The following is a 25,864-nucleotide window of genomic DNA, read 5'->3' on the forward strand; positions in this document are numbered from 1 at the left end:
ATGATTGCAAAATATCATGCTGTTAGCATTTGGCAGAAGACAGATTAAGAAATGCAGTAGGCAGCAAATAGAGAATTAAACAGAGAAGAACAGAAAAAGATAGTCCACACCCCGCTGGGTGATGGAGCCGTGACGTTAGCCAGCTTGTGAAGGCAGCATCACCAGTGCCTTGGAGACGGGCAGCAAATTGACGCAGCTTCTTGTCCAATCCTCAGATGAAATAGCTTTCTTCAGACAACCAATGAATGCTAAATCTCGTGTCCAGAAACACATTCCCTCTGATAACAGCATGCCAGCTGAAGACAATGTCCCCTCCCCCGCTTTCCTATTCAGCCTGTCACAGTATACTTGTGAAGCATAATACATTCTGAGACAAAAGCAAAATAATGTGGCTCTTTAAAGGTATGAATTACTTGTCTTCAAAAAATTCAATTTTATTTGTAAAGACACGGAGAGTTAAAAAAAATCCATTAATTACCATTGCTGAGCTTTATTGCGGTAGGAAAAAAAAATCAGAAGCTTGAAGCCTTTGCCTCGATTAGGATAGGTCTGTAGACTAGCAATACGTGAACGACGTACCAAATGCTATGAACCTCTTGGAGGCAGTGCTCCAAAACCCAAAACAGTGAATACATTCTCAGATGACGGTAATATTCTAACGTGCTGTAATCTGTACACTTGACACAAATTCAATACCGAATTTCAACAAACAACAAATCTTAAAAATATTTTTAGAAAGGAGGCTAGGATCTCTGACAATGAGCAGATATCCAACTAATGAGATGTAAATGTTTTCTCTTCATTCTATTTTTTAATATATCACAGGCTGAACAGAGGTATATAATTTAAGACCCTCAATACAAACTTCCTAGAGTAGTCAAGATCTAACAAACAAGATTCTTTGGAAAGCTTAATTGAAGAACAAGGAATTTTAATACTATAGCATTTGTCCATTCAAAGATGAAAAGAATAGCCAGGGCTATGATTCAGCTATAATACACCGACTCAGTTTGCTATATTATTAAAGAAATAATCTTATTTTAATGCTATTAAGAAATAAACTTAAATTATTTTTAAAAACCTTCCTTGTAGGCAGACACTTCCCGGCATTTTGTTTGTTTTGTTACAAAACGCAGGGTATTGATGCAGAGACTACAGAGACACCTCAGGGCCACCAAGCCCGTGTTTAAGTTCTATACCCAATCTGTCTTGCTTCTCCAAGATCATGTTAAAAATCTAAAAACTATAAGGAGTTATTTTCCAGTAAAGAAGAAGTTCCGAAGCCTCTACTCTTCCCTGAGGAAATTCTGTGCCCCACGAATGCCACAGGCTCCACAGCGCGCACAGGTGAGTCGGGATGAGTGACCTGGGATCACAAGGGGTCCTTCCGATTCCCACACATTGGATTCCAGATTCTTTAATTGGCTGACAGTTTAAGATTTACATTATTATGTCCCTTCACAATAAAGTTCCTGACTTCTCAAAGCCAAAAACCTATCTTTAATAAACATTTTAGTTGGCAATATGGCAGTTAGTGAATCACTTTAAAAAGCTCCTTTGAGGAAAGGAGTATAACCCATAACCTCAAATACCTTAACAATCAAGAGCAAAGCAAGTCAAGTTATGAATTATCGATAAAAGTCATTCTTTCTGTCAATGAACATTCCTTTGAAAGGCCTATATGCCAGAGTCAAAAGCAAAACAGACACTATCAACCTCTGAACTCAAGGACTATTTGTCTATGAAGTGAGGTAGACAAGTAAACAGAAGATTACAGCAGAGTATAAAAAAATCTAATGACACGCTATGAAGAGCTTCAAGGCTAGTTTACATGGGAATAATAAAAGGCAAGTAAGTATAGTTCAAGGAAGCCTTCCTGTGATGGAAGAGGGAGGAACAAGGGGTCCGTCCTCAGGGGAAGGAGGGCGGGGGAGAAGGAAGCAGCCGAAGTAACCCTGTTCCCTGCCACCCTAAAACAAGGGGCACGTGCAGGGGGATGGGTGAGAACGAGGCCGAGAAGAATGAGAAAGATCATGAATGGTCGTCTCAGAAATCTGAACATTATTTTGAAAACAATGAAAATATTTTTAAAAATTTTGAAAATATTTAACAGGGGAGTACAAAATACATGGAAAAATCTATGAGTTTTGAGATTATGCAAACGATTTCCATGCTGCACTCCACCAAACTTCTGTCGGGAAGGAAAGTGGCCCAAGGCAAAGAGGATGTGGGCAGAATGGGACGATGAATTCTGACACAGTTTACATTTTGGAGTAAGTGTAAACACCCCGACATACAGTACACACTCATTAAAACCGGGCACTGAAAGTAGCTACTATTGAAATTTAAGTCATACTGAAGCATGACTCCACTAAGCCAGGTAATAAAACTGCAAAGTATTTAGGATCTTCGAAGTTCAAATCAGTCTACCTACATAAACTTCTCATTAAGTATAGCTCATTGATGTTTTCTCCAAAGGCATATTTTTCCAAAAATATTATTCCCTCATGGATAAGTCGATGATAAAACAAAGCTTTCAAAAAGGAAAATTAGGTATATCCAGGAGAGTCAGGCAGAGGTATTACAAATGGCTTTCTACGGGGACTGTTCGAGATCCTGGAACTTGAATCAGCTCTTCTGCAATACATTCCAGCATCCACTATCTGGTGCCCAAGGACCACAATCCATAAACAGTTGAAGCTATTTTTCAAATGCCACATCGCAGCTACAACTAACATAATGAATTCAGAGGTCCTTACACATTCTGACAACAAATCTGAACTCCTTACTCAACAGCCAAACCTCAGGTTCTCTTCACTTAAGCTGAGAATCTGAAAATATTCTGATTGAGACTATGATGCTCTACGGAGCATTTGTATTCTTTCATAACATTCAGATAAAGGCTAGCAATAGATCAGCCAGAAAGGAAACCAGGCAATTATCGTCAAGATAATAGCAGGCAGGAATGGAGAAATGGATGGCTTAAAATATTTTTCTTTGATTAGAATAAAATAAGTGGGATAAAAAGAATAAGCAAGCCAAAAGTTTACTTTCAAAAGTCTGAACTGTTCTCGTTAGTAAAGCATTGACAGGACACATGTAGAGGCGCACGCACAGAGCACACAGACGGGGGGTCTACGTGCTGACGTGTGAAAGAGATACGCCGTCGGAGAGACGGTGAAAATACAGGTTAAAGTGAAACTGCCCTTTGTGTTTCTCTGAGGTGGTTAGAAGACAAATGACTTTTTGAATAAATATGAAGAACACCTATCTCAATAAATAGAAGTCATGATCACTGACTTACCTCAATTTTAACATTTTGAGGGGCTTTTGCTCCTTTCTTTACCAACTGACAGGATCTGAGTAGGCTTAATTTTGTAAACATGGGTTCATTTGGTTTTGTTGGGATGGAAGAGCATGGAAAGATTATGATCACGAAATCACAAATTCTTAAAGCAGTGAGGAATTAAAAAGAATTATGACCTCTCTTTTCTCTACTTTGAAGCCATGAATAAAACACGCCTAATCAGTAACATCTCTTCTTACAGGCCATGGGGGTGTGATCTGAAAGTCACCTTTCTCCTGTCACCTCACCTTCAGTTTCAGAATCACTCTCCTAAGGGACCATCCGCAAGAGATTCATTTACAGATAATGAAACTGACACTAGACAGTTAAGTGAATTGTCTAAGGTTTCATGACTGTTAACTCACTATCTGTTAGGCCCTGAACAGGCTAATATTTGAGTGCAAACTAAACAAATCTGAGCTTTCAAAAAAGCAATGTAAACAAAAGAGTAACAAAACAGTAACAGCAATAAAACAGTTTTAAAAATGATGACAATGACTGTAAACATTAAACATTTATATAATATAAGCCAAACATTACCATTAAAAACTATTTTAAAGCATTGGTGCTTTCTTTTCTTTTTTTTTTTAATATTTTATTTATTTATTTTTAGAGAGGGAAGGGAGGGAGATAGAGAGAGAGAGAGAGAGAAACATCAATGTGCGGTTGCTGGGGGTTATGGCCTGCAACCCAGCAATGTACCCTGGCTGGGAATCGAACCTGCGACACTTTGGTTCGCAGCCCGTGCTCAATCCACTGAGCTACGCCAGCCAGGGCGCATTGGTGCTTTCATATGAGCTTGCAAACATGGGCAAAGAGAAAAAAGGCAATTTTAGTTTTTAAAAATATTTTGGACCAAGGGAAAAGGAAGGAAGAAAATCCATACCAAGTCTATTCAAATGATCGATGCATTTTGCATTTCCCACAGCATGCTTTAATTCCTCCTGCTTTAGGTATCTCAAGGGAAGAGCTATACATAGACTTCAAACAAGAAACAGACTCATAGATACAGAGAACATTTCGACATTTGCCAGATGGGAAGAGGGCTGGTGGGATGGGTGAAAAAGGTGAAGGGATTAGGAAGTACAAATTGGTAGTTACAGGATAGTCATGAGGATGCAAAATACAGCACAGGGAACACAGTCAATAGTATTGTAATTACTACGCGTGGAGTCAGATGGATATTAGATTTATCAGGGTGATCACTCTGTAAGTTATATAAATGTCTAATCACACTGGATTATATACCTGAAACTAATACAATGTTGAAAATTTAACTAGTTGAAAAATTAAAAAATAATTTAAAAAAAAGAACCTCAGTTACCAGGTATAAGACTTTCTGTTGCCAATTAGAAAGTAGTACCACAAGTTAATTTTCATATAGATATTTTTTCATCAAGGTACTAGCAAGTGTAACAGATGAACTGATTCTTATAACTAAACTGACAGTCTATGTGTAGAATAAAATATTAAATTAGTTGTTTTCACTAAGTTTGAAAGTTCAGAACCAGCTATGTAGTTATGGAGGGAATTCCACTAAAGCACCAGGAGACCTAAAGCTACGTCTCCCACCAAGAGCAATTTCCGACTAACTGCTGATCTGCTACATATAAAAAATGACTCCAGGAATTCTGGATTTTTTTGTCTCTGCAATCTTTCATAAATATTCTCCAGACAATTGGGGGAAAATTACAGTTACTGGAATTCTCAATGCTTTTTTTTCTATTTCTGAATCCAACCATTCTTCACACTCATTTTGGTACTTGCTTCCAAGTCCACACCATCAGTTAAGTCTCAAACGATGATAAATTCAACACTCCACAGCCATTCTAAACATGGAATAATTTGGGGCTTTCAACTTCTAGGCGTGAACAGAGTATTTTCCTGGTAAAGATCTTTTCCTTCTTTTGCCGCCTACAACTTTCACCTTTTAACTAGCCAAAATTAGGTAACATCGAACATGACCTGTGCTACAATACCATCCTAATCACCGCTGTAGTGCACTGTCCAATACACCATCCACAACTCTCACATGGCTACTAACTTTCAAGTGAATCATAAAAACATATTACAAAATGAAAATTCTGTTCCTCAGTCATTAGTCACATTCCAGAATTTTCAGCTGGCATGTGTGGCCTGTGCCCATCGCACTGGACAGGCAGCCAGAATGTTAGAACAGTTGAAACCTTTTTTGGGACCGTGTTACTCTAGAGTGATTTTAATGACAATTTAAGAAGTCATCTTTTACTCTAACAAAATGCTTTCCATATTATTCGTACTCTGAAAATTGTTACTGTCCAAACTCTATAAACTTTTTTTTCTCCCTCCTAAGTACAACACAACTTCATCAGCATGAAATACAAGGGAAACCACTGTGCTATATGATAAAAGATTTGGAGTGTGTCCTTAATGCTGCCATCGATTTCCTTGTGTGACCCCGGGAGTCACTTACGCTTCCGGGAAGCCTCATCCTGTATTTGAAGCTTCCTGTAAAATTCTCATCCTGTATTTGATTCTCAACATTGCTCAGATCTTTTTCTAAGACAATTTTAATGTTGCTCTAAGCAGACTATACGGAAAAAATAAAATTACCTTGGGAAAAAAATCTCTACTAAACTATTTAAAAAAGTAGTACCTGGAATTATAGAGTAGGTATAAAGCAATTTTACCCAAACTGCATGATTCTCTATTGTATTGGTAAATCAAAAAAAGAAAAGTTCACCTAAGTATGGAACCAGACATAAACCAAGAAAATTACTATTTAAGAAGAATTCTCTAATTTATTGATTAGCTGTGAATCAATGAATTTGATTCAATGAATCAATGATATTGATTAGTGATTTTTAGATGTCCTGCAGGAAATGGAGATGTGTCCCATTCCCTGCAGGACAGCTAAAAATCATTTTTCAAAGAAAGAAGACCCCCAAATATAACTTTATTATCTTGTGTCACAATATTTAAGAGGTAAAAATTAGAATATACTCCATGTCAACACAAAAACCTAAACCAATGTCCTAAAACATTTCAAAAATACAATATAACATTCAAGCATAACAAAGGCTCTGAAAAATACATAATGTAACCAATAAATGATTGTTAGTAATCAATTTCTTGGAATGCAATAATATGACTTCGCTTAACCCCAACAACTTCTAAGATACACATTCCATTTATAGATAATCAAGGTTTTAAATAATTTATACCAGTTTCTGACATTCTGTCAATTATATCTGAAGTGTGACTCAAGACTTTCTGCTGAAACTTATTTTTTTGTTAAAATGTAAGTATTACAATTTGGAGCATAAATATAAATACATACTGGTAAAAAAAAGTTGTATTACAAAATATATACATTCTCTGAATGTAGACATTAAAAGTTAAGACAGATGCTCCTATAGGATGTTGTGAACCAATGAGATATTCTGCCAAGTCTGTGTGAGCTTTAAGGAAAGACCGTGTGATGCCTCACACAGGAGACAAGAGGGAGGGAAGGGGAGAGGGAGGAGGGAGCTCTCGTTCTAAGCGAGGCAGACTGTGACACCGCGCACTGAGTCTGGATGCCCGGAGTGTCCACCCTTATGTACGCCGTCACCTCTGATTCGAGCCACCGGCTGGCCGGGGCTGGAAGAAGGGGGCAGTGACTTTTGACTATCACGATGTGTGTCTCCCAAGAGGTGGTTTGGAAAAGTAAAATCTGTATTTGATCCAAAATAGGCCAATAAGTAGTTTTATATTCTTTGACCTATACAAGTGGTCCTTTGTCTGTAGTGATCAAACCATAATTTCTTATTTTCATATCCAAAATCTAAAAAGCTCTAAAACTCATTTGGCAGCAAAACCTGAGCCACATAGTGCATAACATAGCAAACATATATTTCATTTCAAAAAAACGAGACTTTGATTTTAGGGTACGGCCCTAGACTCCACTGGGGTGTTTTATGACATCGTGGATGTACTATGTCTTTTCGTATTTTATTTCCTTATTGAAGTACAATTTAGATAGAGTAAAACTGACCCCTTTCAGGTGCATGGTTCTGTGACTTTTCACCCACTTATACAGCTGTGCGGCCACTACCTACAGACAGCACACTGCTGTCACCTAGGAGGGTCCCCCAGGCCAGGCCCCAGCCCAATCAATCTCCTACCCCAACCCATTCCACGGCAACCACTGATCTGATGTCCCTGGAGTTTAACATTTTATAGAATGTGACGTAAATGCTTTGAGATTCATTCGTGTCTTCGGACGGGTAAGTACTTGTCCCTTTTGACTGGTAAGTGGTGCTCCAGTAAATGACTGCACCTGAGATTGCTTAGCCATTCACTAGTTTATAGACATTTGGGTTGTTTCCAACTTCTGGTGATTACGGATAAAGTGACTATAAAAATCCAGAAAGGATTTTGTATGGACATATATACCTTCATTTACCTTAGGCAAATACCTTGGAGTGGGGGTTTGGATTGTATGGTACATGTATGTTTACAAGAAAACTGGCAAGTTATGCCTTTTTTAAATATTAAAAAATTCTTAATTCTGGATTATGGACATTCCACCTATGGAAAGGAATGAAAACAAAGGAGGAAAAGTTGACTGTTGAGAAATAAGATAGTACTGCTACGACCTCTGAGCTAGAAATCCCAGCGGTGCCTCTTGTGCGGGCCACTCAGCTCTAGTACCTTTCAGTTCTTCATTTCTCACTTGTTCTCTCCCTCTCTTTTATGCATTTTTTTAAACAGGAAATATACACACATTTGATCTCTTCATTCATTCCAGGAACTGCCTGGTATATAGGACCTGTAATCTCAGACCTATGAGAATATATGAACAAAGTATATTTTGCTATATAGCAACCACACCATTATCTGTGAAAAGAAAATTACCTTCCTGCAGTCCTTGCTCGCATCAGTGTGCCTGGCTCCCCACCGCATCAGCCTGCTGAGGGCCCAGCCTTAATGAGACGCCTAACTGCACTGTCAACCCCTGCTTCTTGTATCAACTATAAGGAACGAAGGAGACAAAGGCTAACGCACAAGTCCAAGTGACTATCTTTGAATGATGTAAGGACTGTCATATCTTCATTGTGATTACTGCGTATGATTGCATTTTATCCTTTGACTATTTTGTCCTTGGTTTACAGTCTCTGAAAGATGTGGTAACTTTGCAATTTTGGTCTTCTCGAGAAGCACCAATTATGACTTCTTCAGCTACAAATGTGCAGCTTACTTTTTTCTTCCATCTTCCCAAAAGTGTCACTAAATCTTTTATTCAGGGTCAGAGTTAATTGACTTTAGTGAAGTCTGGTTAATTGTATTATCCTGGGCATAATCTCTTCCATTCCCACTCTCATTGTTTCTTTAAAATGACATTCATTTACTAGTTCTCCTTTGAATAACATTATTTATTCATTTAACAAATATATTTTCACTACCTACAATATGCCAAGCATAATACAGCTACTGCTACTGCAGCACGTACTCAATCTTGAACCAGCAGGAGAAAAAGTGATGCAATCAGAGCTTGCACACCAGGAGAGACACCACACCCGCAGTTATCTCGAGCATTTAGCAGCTGCAGTGCACGACTTTTGTTCGTGGAACTCTATCAGCCGTGGAAACGTTATCTGTCAGGTGTGTGGAGGAGGAGTGGCTGAGGACCACTGATGGAAGATACTGGAGCTAAGCACTATGGTCTTGTTTAGGTGTTTACCATTGGGACTGACAGAGGGACTGGACAGAGTGGATGTCTCTGTGAAAATGAGATTCACATCAGGGAAATGATAGTTCCTTTCTTGGATCATGAACCACTTTAAAGAGCTAATGAGAGCAGCTTTAGGCTATTCCAAGACAGAAAATACTTTGAACATTTGAACATAAACTCAGTTTTTTGCCTGCAGTTTTAGAATTTTTACAGACGTTTTGGACCACAAACTTACCATAGGTTAAGGATCTGTTTTCGTTTTTGTTTTTAAAAAGAACCTCTAAATTATACTAATTCTAAATATAGTCTTAGAACAGGCATGACAAGATAAACTTGGCTTGATATCCTTACTTTACACATGATTCAGTTAAAACCTCGAATAGGTAAATAACTTGCCTAAAATTTTAAAACTATGTAATGGCAAAGCTTGAATAGAAATATATGTCCTTTGATGAGTGTTTTTTCATTGGAATGCTATGGAGTGATTTCATAGAGTAAATCACATACATGGTTGGCCATGCACTCTCGGGCATGACTTTAACATGTGGCACTGCATTGGAGTTTGGATAATTATCAACATGAGCAAAGAAATTCAGGAAAATGCAAGATATATTTGGGGAAAACTGACTGAGGTCAAATTTATAGTCCATGTTGGGAAAGTGAAATGGAATGGGGGACAATGAATAATAATTTAAAAAAATAAATTTGCCCTATACTTTAAAGGACCTTGAATATTAGGTTGTAGAGTTGAACATTACCTTGCAAGGCATAGAAATAGGGAGTCTTTTTTTTTTGAGCAGGGTAGTAAGCTGATTAAAACTGAACTTAACCTGGTAACTCAGTCGTTTAAGACGTAGAAACTGGGAGGACAGTGGGGGGAAAAGGACAGGAAGTGGTGACAATAAGAATGGAAAAAGTATCAGGCAGAGAGAAGGCATTTAATGGATCAAAATGCAGCAGAGCTTGTAAGCTGATGTGTTAGCTACAGAAGCGACCAAGGATATCACATAACAAAGCTATAAACTAATGGTAAAATTTAAAATATTTATATCTAGATCTTAGATTAATACTTTGCCCAATAATCTTTCTGAACATAATCAAGTAGCAACATTTTGTTCATTCGGCTTGTACTTACTGGACATATCACCGCAGGTTCAGACTTCATGTACTGAGAAATGCCCAGTAAGTTAAAATAAGCTACTTAAATAATACAGCTGGTTTATTTAATTATTGATTTTGAACAGTCTGTGGTTCTAGTACAGCCAACCTCGAGCAGACACTGGGGGTTCACAGCTCCTCTACAAGGTACGTTCCCCTCACTCAGTGCTCCTCGGTGAGTTTTTACTGTTAGGGCATGACCATGATGCTGTGTCAGGAACTAGGATATTGTATCGGAAAGACTAAAGAGAGAGCTATTGAGATACAATGTTTGGAAAGCCAGTTTGTGCCTTTTCTGCGCTTAATATGAGCTTTTAAAAAACCCAATACCGTTGAACATTCATTTAATTTACTTCACAATTTTTTATTATAAAGTTAATAGAATGGGCTATTTATTTATTATACTACCACAATGGTGTCAGTTTTAACTTTCTTCATAAATTACTTTCCTTATTTTGATTAGTTGAGAAAAAGATATGGGAGGGTATTTATTATTTCAGGAAAATATCAAGGAAATACTTTAAAGTTGAGAAAATGAAGAGCACATATTTACATATTTTTAAAAAATTATTTTGTAGTATTTTGCTGTTTCAAGTCCATCTAAATATAAATTGGGAAAATATTTTTAATTAAACTGGCAAACAGGAGAAATAGAAGTAGGACATGTTCAATTTCAGATCAGCTTAAAATTATCTCACTGAGAAGCATTGCCCTACGTAGGGAGGGCGTGAAGCCACATGTCAACTGTCCATTTTAATTTGCTTATCTGAAATATATTTAACCCCATCCTTTGGTATCAGTTTTAGAGTCTAGTTCCTTCTTATTTTAAATACCTAGCAAAACAGGCCAGCAACATTCCCATCGGAAACATGTATAAGATGATCGAATATTTAGTCATGAAATCTAAGTCGACACTCTTGTCTTCTTTGTGTACCTCGTTATTATTTCTTCGAGGGCAAAAATTAGGTTTATAAAATTTTTGGTGCTTGATATGATCTTTTTGATAGATGATTATTCACAACTCTCTTGTCCCTCTTATTTTTTTTTGGAAAGCTGCTCACATTAACCTGAGATACACATCCCTGCATGCACACAACCTTGTCATGACATTCAGACACTGATGGTTAACTATCGCTTTTCCAGGGTTAGGTTTCAGTTTTGCATCATCCATAACTGTATTATAGAATCTGTCCTTAAGAAATGTTCACCGCCATTTTTAAACAGAGATGGCCAAAGACAGAGATTGCAGCTGCTACATACAAGTTTGTTGAATAAAGAGATAAATCTGTATACTGGTTTAAGAAAATGAATTCTTTTTGAAATAATGATTTTAATACAAATACATTATTTCACATCAAATATTAAGAAACACAGTGGAAGGGGAAAATGTATTTTTGAGTATTTTGGTATTTCTACTGTTTGATGGATTTATTTTCCTTCCACGAATTTTCCAACTACTGTCATACAGAAATTACGTACCACTCGGCTTTATTAAAAAACTGCGCCATAAACATGAACTCTCTTGGAGCACGCAGTGACTAAACCACTCTGAAGAGCCACGTTTTCACCAGAGCTGCTAATTTGTTTTAATTCCTCTGCTCTTCATGGAGTTTCTTTCTGAAATATATTACACATTTTTATGCATTCAAATACAGACGATTCCAAGCGTAATTTCACCTTATCTGAGAAATCAGAGTCAGTTACTGTAAACCTCCGTCAGATTGTGAAATAACGCAGCCACGCTCTTTGGGCCTGGGAAGACGTAAGGGGCAGTTACACCTGTGTAACACGGCTGCAGAATGCTATGTATTTTATTATTTTTTAATGTGAAATTCATTTTTATCTTTTCCTTTATGTTAACCTCTTTGTGCATTTCCTTTTAATTTATAGTGTCTACAAATTCTGTCCAGTAGAAATATAATGCAAGGTACATAGTTAATTAATTTTAAATTTTCTAATAACCATGTTTAAAAAGGTAAAGAAACAGAAGACACTAACTTTAATAATACACTTTATTCAACCCAATATATACAAAATATTCTTTCCAATGTGGCACTAGGGCCACGTCACACATTCAACCTGTGGCCAGTGCCTCCCGCACTGGGGAACAGTGCACATCTAAAATTACTACGTGCTCAAACAACATAATAAATAAAGGACATACAGAACTTAGCAAACACTGGCACTAAAGTAAGCAAATTCTCTCTGTGTGAGATAAGAGGGGCTCCAAGGTGCAGGGAACTTCTGAAATTCAGAACATGGCTTCTGAGCAGATACTTGAGTGGAGGCATGTGTGGGAAAGAGAAGGGAAGGGAGGAAATGAAGGAAGAAGTCGGATAGAAGGAGAATAGTAAAGACTGGAATGAGGTTAGGAAGGGGAAAAGAATCCAATAATAAAGTTTATGAGATAGATACCAAGATGGCCAGAGACTCAGTGGTGAGTAAAACATAAGGAGTACAGAGCATTAACGACCAGAAAATAGTGCAAAATGAGGCTTTTCTCAGTAGGTAATCAAGGGAAAGAAACATGCAATACTGATGAGAATTCACAGCATTAAGGCCTGAAGAATCCTTGCACCACGCAACAGTACCCAGAGAAGGAAGACCGGGGTGGTTACCGATGACCCGGAGAGGCAGCACGAGCTTTCCTGAAGGCTACCCACCTGAACGCGTGCGCCAGGAAGTGGCTGAGAGGATGCTGAGACAAGGTGTCAAGCACGCCACTGGTCCCTTTTACGGAACCTTGTAGAGACGCGCAACTTCACCAAAGGAAATACAGACCATGCCTAGTGACTCTGAAGTCCTAGGCATTGGACCAAAAAACGTGGTAAACTCATCATTTTTCTTGCCGACTACTTAAAAGCAATGGAAATTTGAAGAAAAGGAACAGCTGGGTATCCATGAAAGAACAAAATCTGATCTCAAGGAACCTGAGCTTAGGATACAAAATGATGGCAAATGACGATGTGCATTAAAAGAACATAAATAATGAGAATTAAATATAATGTCCTGCCATTAGAACTAAAGAACCAACAAAAGTCAACTGGCCCTGGCCGGTGTGGCTCAGCTGGTCAGAGCAGCGTCCTATAAACCGGAAGGTCAGGGGTCTGATTTCCGGTCAGGCACACGCCTGTGCTGCGGGTTTGGTCCCCGATCAGGGCACTTCGGACAGGCAACCAATGAATGCTTCTCTCTCACTTCGATGTTTCTCTTCCTCTGTCTCTCTCTGCCCCCCCCCCCCCCCTAAAATCAGTAAGCATGTTCTTGGGTGAGGATTAAAAAAAAGTCAATTGTTCACATATATAAATCAAGACTAAAAATTCCTTTAATACTAGCCCAGATGAAACTACATTGAAGATGGTTTGACTTCCTGTGAATCAATGTGATGAATTTACAAAACTGTAAGTGGAAACTTATGTTCTATCAGAATAAAAGAATAGGGAATGAGGTTATTTAGTCTACGGTATAAAAGACTGAAGTAGTAGAGGTGATTACTGTTATAGGAAGGGTTCTAACTGCTACTATTAGTACTTCAGAGAAAGCCCTGAAAAAGAAAAATTCTTAGCCATCCATATACAATGGAGATCTAAAAAGAAGTTACTGTATTTGACTTAACAAATGGGGCAAATATTGCTAACCATTTAAGTTATTCCATAAGGACTAATTATGTAGATAGCTTGTAAGGCTATATATAGCACAGAAATGCCACGTTGGAATATAGAATCCTTAAGGGGTGATGGATTTGATTAGGTAACCTATAAATCTAAGGCTCCTTCCAGATCCATGATTGTATGTGTGACTTTCATGAGACAGCTGTACACTTGTTAATTATAAATTTCATCTTCAACTATACATGCACGCACTCTTACTATTTTTCAGTAGATACAACCACAGGTCTCTAAATTTAGTTCACATGTGACATTATACATAAAATCTTACTTGACAGGCACTTTCCTCGAATGAACTCATTTCATTCTCAAATAATGCTCCTGTTCTATTATCGCACCCACTGTATAGATGAGAAATCTGAACAATAGAAGGTCACCTAGTCAATGTATTAGGTTACTTATGTTGTAACAAATTACTAGCAATGCAATGGTTTAAAATGCAATTTTATTCTTATAATTTTGGAGGTCAGAAGTTTAAAGTGGATCATCAGGGCTGCATTTCTTCTGGAGGCTCTAAGGAGAGTCCATTTCCTGCTTTTTCTTGCTTCCAGCAGATGCCCACATTCCTTGGCTTGTGGCCCCGCATCACTACAGCCTCTGCTCCCACCCCACATCTCTTTCTGTCCGACCCTCTTCCACTCTTTCTGTAAGGACCCTTGTGATTTTATGGGGCCTACCCAGATCACTTAAAATAATCTCCCCATATCAAGATCCTTACCTTAATCGCCATCAGCAAAGTTTCTTTTACCCTTTAGGGCAGGCAACACTCACAGGTTCTGGGGATTAGTACATGGACATCTTTGAGGACCCGGTATTGTGCCTATCACAGCCAAGTGTATGGCAGATGGGCAGCTACAATGAATGTTGCCTCTCAAATACTGTTCCTCTGTAAGTGGGAAATAGATTGATTATGCTTTCAAAGGCATTCTCTAGAAGCTGCTAGGAATAAGGAATTTTCTTCAACAGGGCATGTGAAATTTAACACCTAGGATCATAGACTTTAAAGCAACAATTAGAATTCTACCTGGCATGACCTTCTTTTGGAGAATAAGCTGTTTAAAAGAATATACAGTGACTGTCTAAAGAAGGCAGCTACTCTTTTTGTTTAAGTTGGCAATAATTTAAAAAACATTCTTTATTAACAAAAACATATTTGTGTATTCTGAAAGAAAGATTCCAATGAAATTCTGAGGACCCACATTCATACCTCCTTTTCGACTGCAAAGGAATTAAAATTTAATTTTTTATAACATCATGTGTTTTTTTAACATAAGGAATATTCCATTTTTAGGTATTAGTACTAGGTTAGAACTAGGGAAAATATAAATCTAAGTACAAAAGCACAGTAGACATGCTATTTTTTTGTCTGCCCAAATGCCCGTTAAACCCTTCTTCTGGTAAGCACTCTCTCCCTCGTTTTGGGGAACTGCCCCTCCTTTAGGGCAATTCTGTGATTTTGGTCAAGTTCTCAGTCACGGAATCCTGTTCCACCCCTGACCAGCCATCACATTCCAGCCACAGACCAGTGACTGGTCCAGGTACAGATGTAGGCCCCATACAACTCAGGGTTCTTTCCTGAGACTTTTCCCTATACAACTGGGGAAGAGCCCTCATATTACACGAGAAAACTAGTAAGAGCTATAGTGTTGTATCCCCAGAGCTGCCAATAGCCATGTGCTTCAAACACGTGAAGAGCGTAAGAAAACAAAATCACACAGAAAAAGGAGACAGAGCAGCTGAAGCCACTGGGCAGTGGAAGGGGGAACAGAAAGAACAGAGAAGACAGCGAATGAACAGGACGAATGCAGGAAGGAGCAGGTGTAAGTGTCGGGGAAGGGCGCGGAGAAGGCAGCAGAGGAATGCTCAGAAAGCGGACCAACACGGCGGCGGGTGTGTTAAAGAACCAGTGGCAGTCAGGTACGTGAAATAGTTTGAGTCTCTGAATCCAGCAGACCCTGATACCACACATGTCTTTTGCCTTTATATGGTCAGTACCCTTAACCAACAAACTTTTTTGTCAGTTAAATAATGGTAATTTGATTCATGAGTGTTTATAATGTGCTCTGTTATATTCCCTTTAAGTGCCTCCCATTTTACCTTTTATTTTGTTAATTTTAATTGTTGTTCAAGTACAGTTTTCTCCCTTTTACTCCCACCCCAGCCCACCCCCCAGCACTCCCCACTTCCCTCCCATTTCCATCCCCCCAGTTTGTGTCCATGTGTCCTTTATACTTGTTCCTGTAAACCCTTCCCCTTTTTCACCTTTTAAAAAACTATCAAATTCAAACCTATCTTTAGCAGCTGAAGCCTCCATCCTACTTTTTAAATTAAAAAATGGCCTTAAGTAGATTCTAAATAATTTAACACTAATATGATTTAATTCAAGTTTATTTACTTCATATTGTTTTATAAAATAATGTTCACATTTATTTTTATGTAATTCACAAGTCCCTTTAAAATGCACATTATATAAGAGGTACCTCACTCAGAAATAAGTTGACCCAAGAACAAAGTCTCTTGGCAAAAACATTTGACTCTGGGATTTTTACAGTAATCTTTGATATTAAATAATATGGGTTAATAATAATAATAATAAGACTGAACAGACATTTATTGAAAAGAGAAGCTAAAGAGCTCTAACTCAGGATGGTATATTACCACTGTTTTTAATCTCATTCTTCTTGTAACTTTATGACTTTTATTGAAAAGAGACAGCAAGCCCAAAATGGAGTCACTTGTGCTAAGTGCACATCATCAAACCAAGATTTAACGCCTAACCTAACTGCAGTTTTCAGCCTCTCCCACGGATGTGATGTTTAACCTGTCAATCTGGAACTACCCAGTTGGCACTATGGAGGTAACCTGCCCAACGAACTCCTTCCAGGCCCTACAGAAAAAGGACCTTGCCTGAAACCATCCACTTTTTGCTAGAAGTTTCCTTCGGCTTATAAAAGGCTTTCATTTTGTACAGCTCTTGGGATCCCGTTCCTTTCCATCTGCTCATAGGACGCTGCTTGGCAAATGAACGTTGAATAAAGACAGTTTGAGCCTCGAATTTACTCAGTTCAAGTCTGTGTTTTAATACTATCACTACGAAGATGAGTGCACGCACATGTTCATGGAGGACAGGGCCAGGGGCTAGCTTGGGAATCAATGCTTAGTCATAACAAGGGGCATCACCTTTTGTGCCAGATATTTTGAATGAATCCTGGATCTGCTACTACCCAGCCATAGGAGTTTGAGCAAACCATTTAACCCTCCTCTGAGCTTCTTGTTCCTCATTGTAAAATGAGAAAGATAATGCTTATCTCATGGGTTGCTCTGAGCATGGGGGATAATATAAATAGAAAAGCCAATAATGCTTGACTCATAGTAAACCTCCAACAAGAGATAATAATGACAGTGATAACAATAATGATTTTCAAATTTTAAAGTATTTGATTTGCTAACTGTTTATTATTTCTCCCTATAAACAACCAGGGAAATGGAACTTCTTTTTCATTAACTTCAATGAAAGAATTTTAATTTAAAAAACCTAATGTTGTTAAAATGTAAGAAAACAGGTTTGTCCAAGACCCTTTATGATAAAGCTTTATAACAAAATAGCTTTTATATAATGAAAATGAGGGGGTGAGGGCACTTGATCTTACTGTTCTAAAAATTTTGCGGGGTCTTTAGAATATTGTAATTACGATGAGAATAAAAGTGGATGTATGCCACATTAATAAAATCGTGGGGGAAAAAAGAGACTTTTAAATAATTTCCTAGAAAAAGTAAAAGCTATTCAGAGGAAGGTAATTAGAAAAATCACGCAGGTGAACTTTCCCTTCTCCTCCTTACCAAAAAAGACAGAACCCCACTGAGACTGATGGAACCTTACAAGGGGCAAATCTGTTTCCTCACTGGAGAGAAAACCTCATTTAAAAAGAAAGATGTATGTATTGGTACTAAGTTCCCATCATATAGATATTCGATATTTTTAAATTTACTACTTGGTGACCTACCGACTTCTAACAGCTTCGAGTATTTCCATGTATCAGTAATGATAAGCCATAATGAAAAATATGAATTGTTACTATATTTCATGTTTTGTTTTTTGTTAATTTTTAACATTAGATTTCAAAATGTACCAACCCTGCAATGTAGCAATCCTTATGAAATTTGACTAAAGGTTAATATGCAAGTAAGTAGTATTTTAAAACATGAGGTTTGAGAGAAACTAAAACTAAAATTAATCTTGGATTAGCACTATGCTAATAAACACTGCAGAAGTGCAAGTCAGCCCTCCTGACAATGACGGTTTCTAACGGGACACGGACAAGGCCACAGAAAACGACGTAAGGCCATGCCACAGCTGTAAACGTGGCCCACAATCCTTTCGTCTAACTGTTACTTTCTTAATAATGACATCACCAGCCTGGTTTCAGGATTGGGTCTGCTAGTCACTGATGACCCAGGCCTCTGTGTGAGTAGGTGTACACACCTCTAGTGTACCAGACAGAGTAAACACTAAATGAAGCACAAAACACTATGATTTGCAGATTGGAGATATCTTGCTTCTTTACTAACAAGATTTTAATTAATACCTTGGGAGGAAAACTAAAGAAAGGGCACTCTTGGAACTCAAGGTAAATAAGTTACTGCCTACTGACATCTTCAGGTAAAGCTTCTGAGATCATACAAGCTTGAACATTAAAAAAAAAAAAAGCCCCCAACGAGCACACCAGTGCACACACAGGCAGGCACACTTTCACCCCCATTCGAGACGGCAGTTTCCTGTGTCCACGGCACAATGATTCGGATCTCCCAATGCCGCTGGATGGACACAGAAGGAAGTGCTGTGTGCTTGGTAGAACGATACTGTTGTTGAGAACAAGCTGGAGAAGAATTGCATATTTTTTCTTTTGCTTAGTTTGTTCATTTCAGTTATCCTGTGTCAAGCTTTTAGGTGATGACGCAGAAGCAACTGGAGAGTGAAACCAAACACTATCATGTAAGGCAACATCCTTTTAATATTGTTGAGCAAAAAAAAATATGGGAAAACAAAATATTCTAAATGGGGAAATACACAAAAATGTTAGACCAAAAATACTAAGCCTCAAGCCTAAACAGAAAATGCTGAGTCCTTGGCTGTAGTCATTTGTAAGAATCAACTGCCCCTTCCTCTGTGCCCTGTAATACTTTCTGTATTGTACGGAAAATCATTTTGGGATCTGTTCTTGCTTGCCTAACTTGGGCTCCTAGAAGTCAGGGAACATATTTGATATTCATTCTTACATTTCCATTTTAATAATAATAATAAAAAAAGTACCCACTTCACTTTCCCATCCTGGAGTTGCGTATATTTCTTAAAAAGAATGTCTTATCTAGCGAAAGCCCCACGGCAACAGTGGAGGAGCACATTGTACTTAGGTTTACAACTACAAATGAAAGTATTACAAGATTACATAAGAAATTCCTGAAAAAAACCCAACCGGATACCATTAGGATATAAATTTAGAAAACAACATTGTAAGTAAATCAGGATAAATAAACACAAAACTTGATGTGGCAATTGGAAATTGCTGAAAATGGTACACTTTTAATTTAGTCAAAAAATTATAAACAAGCTACACTGATTCAGAAAGTACCCAGCCATGTGGTATGAAAAATAGAGACAATAGTTGAAGATACAAAGAAACACTGTAAACAGAACATGACATCTTAATCTTCTTTAAAGTGGGCACCTTGGGACCTCAACACTTCTCCCAACCGCCACCAGCTGTCCTGTCCTATTTTTATGAATCATCAATTGTCTGAAATCTCTTCCTTTTCACAGGTGATTAGTTTTGGGGAAAAGCCAGAAGCCGCAGGGCACCAAATCTAGGCTGTACGAAGACTGAGTCACTTGGGTGGTTTGGTGTTTTACTAAATGATGCATGAGTGAGCATGTTGTCTTGATGAAGCTGCCAATCACCACCATTTGCCCATAGCTGTGGCCTTCTGAATCATCCTAATAGTTTCCACAGAGGAATATTCAAGCTTACTGCAAAATCTGATGCAGATTCGTTGCTCTACTCACTCAGTCATTTTGAATGCAATGGCCACACAGTGCACACGCTCACTCAAAGGCGTCTACCGCCCCCACTCACTAATACAATGAAGTCGTCATTGTTCACACAGGTGTATTCCGGTCCACTCTCCTTGGCTGCCAGGTTACATCAATGTTGCACAACCATTCTTGTTATATTAACAATGGTTGGACTTTTTCCAGATAGACTACACACACACACACACACACACACACACTTTCCAGTACAAAGTTTGATTTGCTGTGTATATAGCTTGTTAGCTTTTCAGAACCTATCTAATTGAATTACTGTGGAAAGAAAAAAATTTTAATAGTAATCAATAAACTAATCAAGCATATAGCCATTTATGTTATGCAAAGAGCTTGTTGATTTTCCTCCTTCTCCAGGAGAATACTGGACTAATTAAAGTGGTGAGGTTTTATAAGAATGACTAAAACTACATTTTGGTATACAGCACATTTTGTTTATCCATTCTTCTCTCAACAGACACATGCGCTGCTTCCACACTTTGGCTCTCACTAATATGCTCCTATGAATGTGACTGTACAAATACCTCTTAAGAGTTTCTGTGTTCAATTCTTTTGAATATATACCCAGAAGTTTAATTGCTGGATCACAACATTTCTATTTTTATTTTTGAGAAACCTCCATACTGTTTTCCATAGTAGCTGCACCCTTTTACCATTCCAATGGTACATACGAGTTCCAATTTGTCCACATCCTCACCAATATTTGTTATTTTGGTTTTTTTTAATTTTAATAGTAGCCATCCTAATGTGTGTGATGTGGTGTCATCCCAAACTCTATTTCTTTTCAAGACTATGTCTAATGAATAGATTTTTAATAAAAACAGACTTCCCAAGAGTCTATAAGTGACGTCAAAATATAGGTAACATAAACCTATCTGAATAATTTCTCATATTAAATTATTTTAATAAACCAGATTTTGGGTTTTACTTGATCTGTGTTTCCCTTTCATTGACTTAAAATTTATATAAAAATAAATAAAATATTCATCTTTTCTTACTATTAATGGGAGTATAGTGTAATCAGCTACTTTATGACAAGAGGGTATAAAGAAGTACACAGTACTTACGTACTTTTAGTCAGGTTGCTATTATGGTAGGTTCTCCAAATAAGGTAAAATAACGAATTTTCTATGTTTTGATGTAAGTTTACATGAATTTTTGTTGATTGAACAGTATTTTCTTTGCAGGTATAAACCAAGATTCGTATGGTAGAAAGAGTTAACACATTTTTACTAAAGGTACTATTAATTCATTTTAAATAGTGAATTAAAATGTCTCCAGAAAAAACCTGATGAGAAATTAGAGCTAAAAAATGACAGAAAAAAAATGGTGCTCAATATTTTAAACTAATTAAACTAAGTCTCATTTCAAGGATAACATTAAAAGACATTTATACATACGGGAACAGTCTGACAAATTACCGCTAGATGGTTCAGGGCTGGCCATGTTTATGAAGGATGGCATTATTCTGACCCATCCGCCACCACCTTAGACTATTTGTTGCTGGCCCAGAAAGTTCACAAGGCATTCAACTCCTAAATGCTGGAAGAATAATTTTTATCTTAAGAAGTATCTATAAGGAAAGCGTCAGTGCTGTCCAGTCAAAGACCACCAAAATCACACCTGGAGCTACACAGTGAGGGAGAACACATACCGTGGGGAAGGGTGGGGCAACTCCGTAAGAGGGTGTTAGAGAGGCTCTATGCTGGCATTTGAGAGTTGTTTGGAAGGCCTAAGGAAGCAGAGGTATATTCTAGATTGGAAGTTGTTGGAAAATGGGGGCAATTCTATGACTGGGTTGAAAAAAAAAAAAAAAGCAGCCGTCTCTCATGTTAGCCAGATGATGATGTTTGATATTTTGTGAGTTCGCAATGACCTTTTTGTCTGGCCCAGCTGTCACAACAGTTCCCGTATACAAGGCGCTGTTTTCTTTCTCAAAAAGAACATTTAATTGATAATGAAAAAATTATTCCTGAGTACAAATTCATAAATTTTTTTAAAAACAATGAACCTGTCTTGGAGCACTCTTAGGATGCCAATTTAATTCTCAATCACTAATAACCAAAGACAGATTCTTGAATATAATGAATCCAGTCAGACAGTAATTTATTTACTTTCCAATATTATAGTCTAATTAAAAACGCTCAGGGGTAAGTGAACAATCCTCCAATAAAGAACTCAAATAGTATAGCCTCATATTTAAAGATAAACATAACCTTGGCATGAATCACTTTTCAGCTAAGGAGCTCAAATATAATGGGGAAAATTTACAAAGGTCCATGATGCTTTTCTGAAATTATCCTTTGTTGAGCAAATAAAAGTAAATCTCCCATTACCCCTAAACTTTCCTGATTGTGTTGAGACATTTAATTTACTGAAACACGTATGTAGAAATGAGCGTCTTAAGGGAAAATGAATGAAAGATACTAAGCATAGGGACTGTAAGTACTCAAAGAAGTCGTTTTGCTTCTGCACACTCTCAAATGCACCACTCACTGTAATGCACTCACAAGAACCCAAATCCCCCACCTATGACACTGAGAATTCATGGCAGTTTCTGAGGAAGAGCCTCAGTGGTTGATGAATCCATTTAATTAAATCGGAGATAAATATAAAAGTTATTAAACTGCATTAAGCACATAAAGTATAATAAATATGTATTATATTCTCCTACATGACAAAAAAGTAAGATCTTTCATTGAAAAATACCAAGGAAAAATCCAGAAAGCCATACAAATAAAGGACTAAATGAACAAGATTATACAGTGGAAAGAAAAACAACTATGTAGTGTATTTTAAAGTGATCATATATTTCATTATTTCAACTAAAAGGAAAGTTTCTTTCTTCTTATTTTACTTTTCTAGCCAATAGAGAAATGACTGGTCAGAATCAAAAGAAAGCTGCTCTGACATCTTACCAATAAAAACTGTTTGATAGGCTGTTTTGCTGTGTATAAGCAACTTAGAGTTTGTAAACACAGGTTACTCTGAAAGCCTAGTTGGTTTTTAGACCAATTAAAGACAGGTCTATCTAAACACACACACACACACACACACACACACACACACACACACCCCCAGTGTTCCTGAACGTTAAACTTCAAGAATTGATGAAACAGTATTAAGATTTGCTTTAAATAATAACATTGCGAACATTCAGACTTAATCATACCACATTACTGGACAATGGCAAACCTATCGGTAGAGCGGGATGATAAAAATCTAGAAATATTTTCAACTCAGCCTCATAGGGAGAAAGTTAACTTGGTAATAGAAGTGGGTAACACAACCATTTGTTTTGAGGAAAAACTCTGTCGGAAGGGATTCATTTTGTAAATTTAAGTCTTTCTGCAATTTCTGTAGCTTCCTAAGGATTTCACTCACTTTGTTCTCCATGAGTAAAATTTATAGGTCATCCCCACCCTGTTTCCATCTCTTTTAACTAAGTTTATAAAATTTTTGCAATCATCCATTCTTTTAACTGTTCTTTAGCCCTGTAAACTGAGCACCAGTTTTACAATGCATGTGCATTTATTTCTCCTGTGGGGCTTTCTATGCAACATCTTCCTACTTTTTTTCCATTCCAAACAATATACCAACCTCCTTTCTTGTAGCACACTGAAAAGAATATCCTGCTTCATACTGTCACATGTTACTTAGGGGTGGTTATCTTTATTTTCCTTCTTTGGTCAAATCGTGTTTAAAAATATCATCTCAACTTTTGTTTAACCATTTTTCTCTGAAAAGTATCACATAAGGACCTAAAGTGAAAAATATACAAAACAATCTTTTCCATTTTCTTTTCTTTCTGAAACAAAGTGTACAAACTATCACATTCAATACTATTCAGCACAATTCCTTTGTTCTGGAAAAAAAAAGTAATCAAGTAAAATGTGTGTGTGTGTGTGCGCGCGCGTGCATGCGCGTGTATGTGGACTCGGCTGTACGATTGTGGCTATTTTCTTCTCCATGAGGTTAGAAGTTCTTTAGGTCCAAAACCTGCCATAATTCAAACTATCACCGACAATGTTTAAGCATGGCATTCGACCCAAACCACATTTTAAATAATGGAGAGAATTAGTGGCATTCACATGAGAGCTGTGATTAAGGTATTGAATAAATATAGGGAAGTATGAAAGGATCCAAGAACCTTCTATGAAGCACTAGTCCTTTAAACAAGGTCCCTGATTAGGAAGTAAAATATCGAGACAAACATGTATAAAAAAATAGAACCTTAAGAGAAAGGAATGAATAAAATCGCAAACTTTTGGTATAGAAGTATACCAAAATAATTAAAATAATGCTTCTATGTTTAATTGAGTTTCTTTCCCCTCTGTATTCTTAGCCAGCCTTCTCTTTTATAAATCATTATTAATATTTCTACTTGGCATGTTTTTGTTTTACAAAGAGTATAGGCAAGTGGTTATTTTATTTTCCTGTATTAGGTTTTAAAAATAAAAGACCTATTTTGCAAACAAATTCAAAAAATTTGTTGCTCTTCTGGAGAAAAGGATATTCTGCCATGTCTGTCTGTTATTGCCACTGGCATTCTAATAACTTCTTAAAAACAAGAGCCATTTTTATGTCCTGTCATAAGCAATACATCATTCACTTTCAGTGCAATGGAGGGTAATAGAATAATAGAAAAACAACATATGGAAAGTTTAGAACATCAATAGAGAAAAAGATTTTTTTCACTCACCTGGGGCCTATTTCCAAACACTGAAACCAAATACATATAGCTAGAATTATAAAGAGCAATAAATTTTTCTCTACAGAGAAAAAAACCAGAGGGAAGAAACACAAATAAAAACCTATACACAGAATGTTACTCTTCTTCAGAAAGAAAAAATATGATACAAACTGGAGTAAAGTTTTCATAATCTTCAAATCAATGGGCAGCCTATTTGTAAAGCCTTCCTTACCTAGCAATGAGTTCCTGTCTAATTAACCTAAAAACTAATTGTAAAATTTCCCACATATAAGAAAATTCATAGTCACTTTAGATAATTATACAACCTCTATTTTCACTCAAAAAGACTTGAGTGAGCATATGATTCACTATATTCTTGACAGCCTCTGTGCCCAGTCAGGCTGTCAATTCAGGTGACCTTCAGTGTCCACAGCAAAAGCTGTCTGAGGATCATGATCAAATGTACAACTTTAAGATACTGTAAATTACTGACACGGAAAGTAAGCCTCCTCCTTTCCCTGAGAAGAGAAAATACTGCTCGCATCCCTATCACAGTCAGATGCATAAAGCTAAGATGGCTAATATGGTTAAAAAGCTTCCTGGGAATTAGTACCTACCTACTGCCTACTAAGACAATGTATCCTCAAAAACTGAAGTGAATATATGCTTACCCAAACTGGAACACTCAGTTTATTGTGTATTTCTTAAGCAAAGAAATACGTTGTTTTCTTTGCCCTTTATTACTTCCATGTTGATTTCCAAAAAACAAGGATATTTTCTCCTGTAAGCACTGTACAATAATTAAATTCAGGAAATTTAACACTGGTGCTTTTATGTAACACAGAGTAAATATTTCAGTTTTGTTATGGTCTAATAACACCCTTTACAGCATTTTCCTGTAAAGGATCATGCATTTTGCATTTAGTTGCCACGTCTCTTTAATCTCCTTTAATTTGGAATACTTCCTAAGCAAGGATTCCAAATTAAAGACACTGATTTTTCTTTCAAGACACTGATATTTTTGAAAAAATACAGGACAATTATTGTGTTGAATGTGCTTAAACTTGTGTTTGTGTTATGTTTCCTCTGAGATTTAGTTCTGTGTCCCTGGCTGGACTGGAACATAGGAGACCTTCCCAGGCAGTAGTACACCTGCGAGCACATAGGGTCATTTGACTCTACTGGTAATGGTAATTCTGCCTCC

General features: G+C 37.2%; 1 protein-coding gene and 2 long non-coding RNA genes across 3 annotated transcripts in view; 1 reads left to right on the top strand and 2 right to left on the bottom strand.

The window, feature by feature from the left end:
* Window positions 1-25,864, bottom strand: part of TNKS (tankyrase) — a 173,776-nt gene that overhangs the window by 80,530 nt on the left and 67,382 nt on the right. The gene's annotated exons all lie outside the window — the stretch shown is intronic.
* On the top strand, window positions 3-21,616 carry LOC118497439. Its single transcript, XR_004899968.1, has 3 exons — window positions 3-1,903; window positions 9,999-10,006; window positions 21,605-21,616. It is a non-coding gene; the product is annotated as an uncharacterized LOC118497439 (long non-coding RNA).
* On the bottom strand, window positions 14,720-19,628 carry LOC118497437. Its single transcript, XR_004899966.1, has 2 exons — window positions 16,130-19,628; window positions 14,720-15,964 (listed from the first exon to the last, which is right to left on the bottom strand). It is a non-coding gene; the product is annotated as an uncharacterized LOC118497437 (long non-coding RNA).

Source organism: Phyllostomus discolor, chromosome 11, assembly GCF_004126475.2.
Source record: "Phyllostomus discolor isolate MPI-MPIP mPhyDis1 chromosome 11, mPhyDis1.pri.v3, whole genome shotgun sequence".
Classification (NCBI taxonomy): Eukaryota; Metazoa; Chordata; class Mammalia; order Chiroptera; family Phyllostomidae; genus Phyllostomus; species Phyllostomus discolor.